We start from the raw sequence: 8535 nt of genomic DNA on the forward strand, positions 1-8535 counted from the left end.
CTGGAGTCTGAAATAAGCTGCTCCATCTGTACACACACCCTCCCGGTCCTCCCGATGGCCAGTCCGGGCCTGCCGGTGAGCGTGGAAGTGTGGTCTTCCACAAGTGGGCGGCAGGAGCGGGGCTGTCAGCATCAACTTGTAGATGGTATTTTAAACTCGATGCGCTCTGAAACTACGGGGCGGCCGAGGACAAAAAATACACATGCGTTAATCGCGTTAAAATAATTAGTGGCGTTAATTTTTTTTAATTTAACGCGTTAACTTGACAGCCCTAATATTTACTCATAATATTTAAATTATTTATAGTCACTGCTCATAAACCTTAAATACTAAGTAAATGTTAATCCAAAACCAAAGTAGCTGTTTGAATCCGCGCATGCGTCTTGACAAGACAAGATACCCGCGATTTTGGACGACGGTTCAATTAGGTTTGCACTTTGAAGGCTGTCGGAGGAGCTGCATGGCTGGAAAAAGAAGTGTTGGTAAGTTATTGTCTCTCTGTTTAAGACTTATGATAATATATGCATACCTGCCAACCCTACCAATTTGGGCGGTAGTCTACCGCTTTTGACATGTTTCTACCGCCTACCGATTTAGCTGGCTTTCCCTACCGATTTCAATCTTCCCAAATTATAAAAAATAAAAATGCCCCTTGGCGCACCATAGACAATGGACTCGACTTTGGCTCCTATCCAATGAAATTGGATTTGCTCATCACGTGATTAGTGTTCGGTCTTGGCGGGCCAGTGTTGTTTATTCACATCAGAGATGTTCAACAATACACACAGCTACAGGTTTTGCGATGGAAATTCCGCGATGAATAGAACCCCCGAGAAGAAGAAGCCCACCAAGCGGTGGGACAATGTGTTTAAAACCAAGTGGACAGCAGATCACGAGTTTATCAAGGTATCGCGGAGAGGAGAGAAGCACACGAAGGTCTGTTGGCAGGGAAGATAAACATCTTCAAAAAATTCACCTGCTGCAACTGGAAACCAGACCCTGAACTTCTCAAGAAAGCCAAGTCTGCTACATACCAAGCACTAAAGTGACTGAACATTGTATGACCAATTTTTGTGAAAAATGCAAAAAGTGATGCAATATATTAAATACATGGTTTATACCTGTAATTACTGTGGTTCCATTTCTTCTGATTACCTAATTTGGGCGTGCACATTTGCCACGTGCAAACCTACCTCTTTTGGATTTGGAAAGGTTGGCATGTATGTATATGTGTCTTTGCAACCCAGTCTCACGGCATTTCGTGTTATTAGTCACGAAATTAATTTAATCTATTGATTCGTGTTCACCAACACGATTTTCACCTTTTTTTCGTGTCACACAGAACGATTTTAAATGCAATGTATTTCTATTGGTAGTATGTTTCGTGCCTGCAACACGTCTTTTTGTCCGGTCGGGTCTTGGAAGACCAGAAGCTGTGTGGTTCAGAAAAACATGTTCTTACTCAATATCTTACCCTAAGCCTAACCCTATCCCTTTTATTTTAAATTGTATAATGTCTGAGTTTTTTTGCCGTCAGTGAGGAAAAGAAATGGCTCAGAGCCATTTGTTATTATTTGGTGCAGGCACGAAACATACTACCAATATAAATACATTGCTTCTAAAATCGTTCTATGTCAGAATACTTAAATCTATATTTTTTTAAATGTCTTTTTCCTTCTAATTTGTTATTATTTACATTGCTTTTAAAATCGTTCTGTGTGACACGAAAAAAATGGCGAAATCGTGTTGGTGAACACGAATCAATAGATTAATTTCGTGACTATAACACGAAATGCCGTGAGACTGTGTTGGTCTTTGTGCATAATAGCCTGATTCTTGTTTGCTTGAACCATGTTAACGTTTCTGTGCATTAGTTCACAAAGTTGAGAGATTATGTTTTAGATAGGCTATGTTACGTGCTGTTAGCTAGCTAACCTTAACTGTAATTTACCAGATAATTAAAAAAAACACTCACATGCATCAAAAGAAGCATAGAATAGCATTGTCAAAAGCAGAGGAGAGGAAAAGTAATGTTAGCTGAGTTAGCGTTAGCCGCAGTTTTCCAAAATTAGCTTTATCATCCTGTCAGGTTATGGTTACAATGGATAAAGACAAGACATGGCCAGAATTTTTTTAAACAATCAAAAGAATATGTACAGAAACCGAAGAGGTTACAGTGCTTGCATTATGTCAAAGACGCCAATCTATTGTGTTGTATAGATATATTAGCTACTGAAATTAGCATGCTAACTGACTAGCCCTGGCATGTCCTGCTTTGTAGTACCACTTGTTACTCGAGAGGCGATAGCGAGTCACTGTCGCGCCAGTCTGCCCGAACATGAGAGGACAAAGAAGTCGAATTGGCCAGAGGGCTTGTCCTGTGCGTTTTGAAAGTATTTTAATGTATTAACGTTAGTGGCAGACACGAGAAAACGACTCGCACCCTTGGCTCTTCCTCCCCACCGCCGGGAGACGGAGCCAGCAGGCCGGACCAGCACACATGTTGCTGCCGTTAAACCGAGGCCACAAGTGAAGATTAAAAGATGGCAGTGTTATTTTTGTTTGAACGGCTCTCAGAGTTTGAACAGCGATGGTCTATCATGTTAGTTAGTAGTAGGCTTTTTTTTTCAATAACTGAATAACTTATGCCTGTCAGTAATTTAGAAAATGTTGGATGTGTTCCCCCCCCCCCAATATAAAGTCAACTTCGTAACCTAAAAATGCGACCTGGAGCTCAACCATTCACAGTATAAAGCTGGAATGTAACTAAGTGCATTTACTCAAGTACTGTACTCAAGTATAATTTTGAGATACTTGTACTATACTTGAGTATTTCCATCTTATGCTTCTTATACTTCTACTCCACTACACTTTGGAAGACATTGTTGTACTTTTTACTCCACTACATTTATTTGACAGCATTAGTTACTTTGAACCATGAGATTAGTTCAAAAACATAAATCAAATTCTAAATTATGATGTATTATTATGGATTAAGCTACCCTGCAGTATATAAAGTAGTCAAAAATAATTTCTACGTTTACTAGCTGCAACATTATTGATGCAACACAAATTGGCTTGGGGCCACTGCTGGTATTCTCATGTCAAAAAAATACTTTTTTATTACCATTGCTAAAATATTTTCGTCATACTTAACATTTTTTTTTACAGTAAGTGAAAGTGTTTTTTTTGCAGTTTGAGACCTGTGAGTTAGTGCATCACTAATTATAATCCAGTGATATAATACATATTATTCTCAAATGAGCCATTCTGCATGAGTACTTTTTACTTTAAGTATATTTTGATACTAACACTTTTGAATTTTTACTTAAAGTGGACCTATCATGCTATTTTTAGGCAATAGCATAGGTCTCAGATATATAACAAATATATAAAAAACATGTCTATGAAGTGTTTTGCTCAAAATACCAAACAGATCACCCATTCTAGCCATGCCTCATATCCCTCTATTTCACTTCCTGTTTCAAAAGTGCTGATTTGGGGTATAGGCTAGTTGCACGGGATGACATATTTCCATTTCCGGTTCATTGAGTGTGTGGTTGTAAACTTCCGGTCTACGGTAGAGCGGTAGAGGGAAGAGCGATAGATAGCGGTATAGATAGCGGTATAGATAGCGAATAGATAGCAATAGATAGCGAATAGATAGCAATAGATAGCGAGATAGAGAGATAGATAGATAGATAGATAGATAGATAGAGAGATAGATAGCGTATAGATAGCGGTAGAGCGAAGTGAGAAGGCTAACGTTAACGTGATGGCACTATTTTACACATCAGTGATGTCCATCGGCTGGTACAAGCGGCAAGCTCAGCCCCGAGGAGCAAAAGAGAAAAGGGGTTCAAGATGTACATAGCAGTTACATCGACAATTATGAAGGTAAGTGACAAACAAAGCTGTAGTTACTGGCTAACTTTGACAACTTGACAGTCTTGATACAGTGTAAAGTGTTTTAATGATGTACTACCCTGCTGAAAAAAACAGCTATAGACCAGCTTAAGATGGTTGCTGGTTTTAGCTGGTGTTAGGCTGGTTTAGTTGGTTTACCAGGCTGAACAAGCTGTTATGGCTGGTTCAAGACCAGCCTGGTCAGCTAAACCAGCATAGACCAGCATGGATGTCATGCTGGTCTATGCTGGTTTTAGCTGGTGTTAGGCTGGTTTAGTTGGTTTACGAGGCTGGACAAGCTGTTCTGGCTGGTTCAAGACCAGCCTGGTCAGCTAAACCAGCATAGACCAGCATGGATGTCATGCTGGTCTATGCTGGTTTTAGCTGGTAGTTAAACTGGATGCTGGTGAAGTTGGTATTTATGCTGGTCTACCAGCAGTCTTGCTGGCTAAACTGAAACAGACACAGACAGACAGAGAGGGCGGGGGACGGCGAGACGGCAGTGGTTGAAACAAAGCGGTATGTTTTGACTGGCACTAACGGCACAACGGTCAAGGAGTGAAGAAGATCAGTTGAGCGTTTCTGTGACTCCGCCCAGCGGCTGCTCTTCTGAGAGGCACCGCTCTGAAAGCTCTGTCTACTGGGAAACGCGCTAAAAGTCCTTCTGGAGGTAAGCAACACTACACAATTTCACCAAGTCTGAGAGTAAAAGCTTTCTCGAAGGTTCGTTTTGCTTTCTTACAACGTTACGTTAATGTTAACTTAATATTACGTTTGCTAGGAGGCTAGCTGTCTTAGCTATCAACAGTTAGCAGCTAACGTTTTCTGCAGTTTGTGTTTCCCCTGAAAAAGGTGATGTAGTTATTTAAGGGTAAGTTAACTTAACGTTATCTTACAAGTTGAGAGAGTTACGTTTTGTTTAAAATTGTCAATGTAATGCCATTAGAGGTTTTGTGTTGAACATGAAGTTAGCAAACTGTAGCTCTCTACCAAAGGTTAGCATGTTAAGCTGTACTTTGTGTGGCAGCTCGCTTAATACAAAGAGGGTTTTTGTGCTTCATTGTAAACTTGTCTTACAAATGTGTGTTAATCTACCTGAAATTGTAGGGACAGTTTTTTTCTACTCAATGATACAGACCATTGTTGAGGAGATGCAAAACATACTGTAAATGAGTTGGGTCTGACATACTTTGAGTAATGTTACTTTGCTGCTAAAAAATGAAACATTATCAGAAGAGGATATCACCAAAGTGTGTGATTCTGTCAGGGGATTTGATCTGTTCTCTGCATGTCGTACAGGGCCTGCTCTGGTATTAATTAAAAATATAATTGTAAAATGTAAGTCTCCCGCTCTTGTCATCGTTCAGGCTTTGCATTTGAACTCCTATGACTGGTTGCGGTCTTGAAGGGAATGACTTCCTGGCCTTCCTGACATCCAGGAAAATGGTGAGATTCTAATCCATTTCAATGCCAAAAGCAAGTTATTGTTTTAAACTTTTTTAATATGATTTTTTGGGGAATTTCAGTTTTATTGGACAGTAGAGATCTAATGGAAACAGTGGAGAGGGAGGAGATGATATGCAGCAAAAGGCCGAGCCGGATGGTTGCTGCTCCATGTGGAACGTGTTCTATCAGGTAAAGCACTTTGGTACCCAGTTATTTATGGTATTGAGTTTGAATTTAGCCTTTGGAAGGTATTTTCCAACAGTGTAAAGACTGAAAAAACAGGCTCAAGTTAAAGCTTGACATGATTTGGTCTTTTACTTAAAGGTGGGGTAGGTAATTTTGGAGAAACCAGCTCGAGTGCGCTAGAATTTGAAAATACACAACCGGAAAAAATCTGCCACTTCCTTACAGAGCCCCTTCTCCAACACACACGAGCGCGCACATGACCAATGAGGGCACGAGATAAGTTTGTGCACAGATGGAAGGCTGACAGGCAGGTAGGCCATCCAGTTATTTAGCTAATGACTTAGGCCTACCTTTGATGATCATATCACTTAAACACAAAGTCCATCCTCCTGTCCTTTTGGATGAAGCACTTGATGGCGGGGTCATGCAGCTGATCCTTTGCCACTCCAATTTATCATTGTAACTCAATCTTGAAAATGACTCGGTTAATAATTTCGCAACGATGTCATCACTATCACTGACATGAGCCATCATGAACGAACTTATGCTAATCATAAATCTATCGATCATAAATCTATCGATTAGATTTATGATTCGAAAATAATAAAAGTAGGGTAGACATGTGGATATTATCCGGCTGAACAAAACGTGCATTTATCTATCAGGTTCGTTTTCCACAGACCTTATTTCGACCTATTACATCCATGAGAAATCCCATTGCTTTTCTGTCGAGGGAACCCGAGCGCAGCTTACTTCCGGGTTTTAGGAAGCGTCACTGCACCACTTTATACACTTGCATAAACCCCACAGCGGGCGGAACTTGTCATAAAGTCCGCGAAAATAAAGCCCACCCATTTAGAGGGAAGATATGATTGGTCAATTGTACTGTCATTTGACATTACTCTCTCATTGAGTTACTATAGCGGGCCCTCTGTGAATGTACAGAGGGACCAACAAGCTCTCCCGTCTTCACAGTAACTCGCAGAGACGGCATTTAACCCTTCACATTCCAACAGAAACTGAAAAGGCAGATTCAAAGGATTTATTTATTTGGAAATGTTATTTAAATACAATTAAATCAATTTATTTTGGTAAAACTAATGAAAAATGTAAAAAAAATAATATAAAAGATAATATTTTTAAAAAAATGTTGTTTTTTTAATGTTTTCAAATATTATTTTTTAGAATATCTTAGGCCCTCACAGAGGGCCTAGAGGGCCCTGACGGCTCGCCACTGGTAACTTCTCCCAGACACAAATACTCAAATAAATAGTTTACTTTATCAGCATTGGTATTCCCAATGCTTACTATTTATTTGATACCAATTTGCTAAAACAATTCATACAAAGAACAAGGTGTGGGTTCGTTCTTCAGATATGACTGTGACGTTAACGTGTAAGCTCAATAATGAACTCCAGCTCAACCAACCATATTGTAATATCTAAGTAATCATCTTGAAATATGACATTATTATTTGTAATATACACACATCTTATTGTGAGGTTAATTTCACATAGCCTACACTACGCCGCTCTTCAACACTATTTTGACGTTAGCTTGTCTACATAATCGAGCATAGCGAATTTAAATTAACCTTAGCGATGCATAAAGTTACCTACCTAATAAAATATCTCTCTAACTTACAAGGATGACCTTATTTTATCTTCCTCAAACAGAAGTGTTTAGCATTAAGTGTGATAATACTGTAGTATTATCACACTTAATGCTAAACACTTCTCTATTACGTTTTAACTTGGAGGCTACGATTAGCATCGTTAGCACAGATATAGCTACCACTTGCTTACATGCTAACCCAAGCCTTAACATTCATTAACGTTAGCTGACTAAAAACATAAGCAACACATAAATAAAGTACTCAAATTTCACTTACCGCAAAACCGCATTCATGCACCGTCTGTTTTAACCTGTTAACCTGTTCCACTCTGAGCCTGTTTTTCAGGTCTCAGGCTCGAAAATGACATTCCCAGAACAAATGACCATATCTTCCCTTCTAAAAGGGTTAAATTAATAATCTTTTCTCAAAGTAATGATAAACCTGTGAGTTGGATGTAGAAGTGTCAGAATCAATATAAATGTTTTTTATTTTAAAGAAAATTCAGATTTTACATAGTAAAAAACTGTAAATTATAGTGTCCGTCCAAAAATTATTTTTTACAGATAGTGAAAACTACCCTTGGATGATGGGTTAGTAGACTAAAAGCTTTAGGAATCCAAAGTACAACATATAATAAGTACCCTGTATCAAGATTGATGCAAAACAAGTGAAATTTGACCTTTTTAGAGAGATCTAGCCAAAAACTGGGCCATCTGGGGTCATTTGGGTGGATTTGACCTATCTCTGGCCCCCCTTGCTCGATCTGGTTGGTTGACATACCCTTGTGACCGTTAGAGCCAATAGAATCGAAGGAGGATACTTACATAGACACACATTGTAAAGAAAAAATGTTGCCGCTTCGCGTGTGGAAAGCGAAACTAAACTGGAGGAATGTCTCCTTCTGGAGTTTGGAAACTAAAACGCAGTTGTATTGCTTATGGATTATCAGAAATAATTTCAAAGAAGGCACAGACACATAGGATGAACCTATGGATTAACTGCAGCATCGTTTTTTTATCGTTTTAATGCCATTGAAGACCACTTTTGACCAAGGTAAGATATATTTACGTGTTTAGCTTCTTAGCTCCACATGTGATGATGTACGCTTTCGTTGATAGCGTCGCGAATGTTTATTACTGAGTGTTGAGGTGGGCACCGTTAGATTCAGTGTCTCCAGGACACCAAAAAATAGTGTTTGGTTGTGCATCTAGGATAAGTAATAAGGGAGTTCTGAGTGAGTTTATGTGTCTTTGTCGGTCCCGTTTTTTCGATCGAGGCTAATTCAGAGGCTGAGTGCTAGCATTGTGGGTTTTTTTTGAAAAAAAAAATTAAAAAGATCAGTTAGCTGAGTTTCTTCCCGTTACATGGATATAACACATTCA

General features: G+C 39.1%; 1 long non-coding RNA gene across 1 annotated transcript; it reads left to right on the forward strand.

The window, feature by feature from the left end:
* The first annotated feature begins 4133 nt into the window (after positions 1-4133).
* LOC117497409 lies at positions 4134-5468 on the forward strand. Its single transcript, XR_004557376.1, has 3 exons — positions 4134-4629; positions 5274-5352; positions 5433-5468. It is a non-coding gene; the product is annotated as an uncharacterized LOC117497409 (long non-coding RNA).
* The last annotated feature ends 3067 nt before the right edge of the window (positions 5469-8535 follow it).

The sequence above is a fragment of the Trematomus bernacchii genome, unplaced genomic scaffold (assembly GCF_902827165.1).
Source record: "Trematomus bernacchii unplaced genomic scaffold, fTreBer1.1, whole genome shotgun sequence".
NCBI classification, from domain to species: domain Eukaryota; kingdom Metazoa; phylum Chordata; class Actinopteri; order Perciformes; family Nototheniidae; genus Trematomus; species Trematomus bernacchii.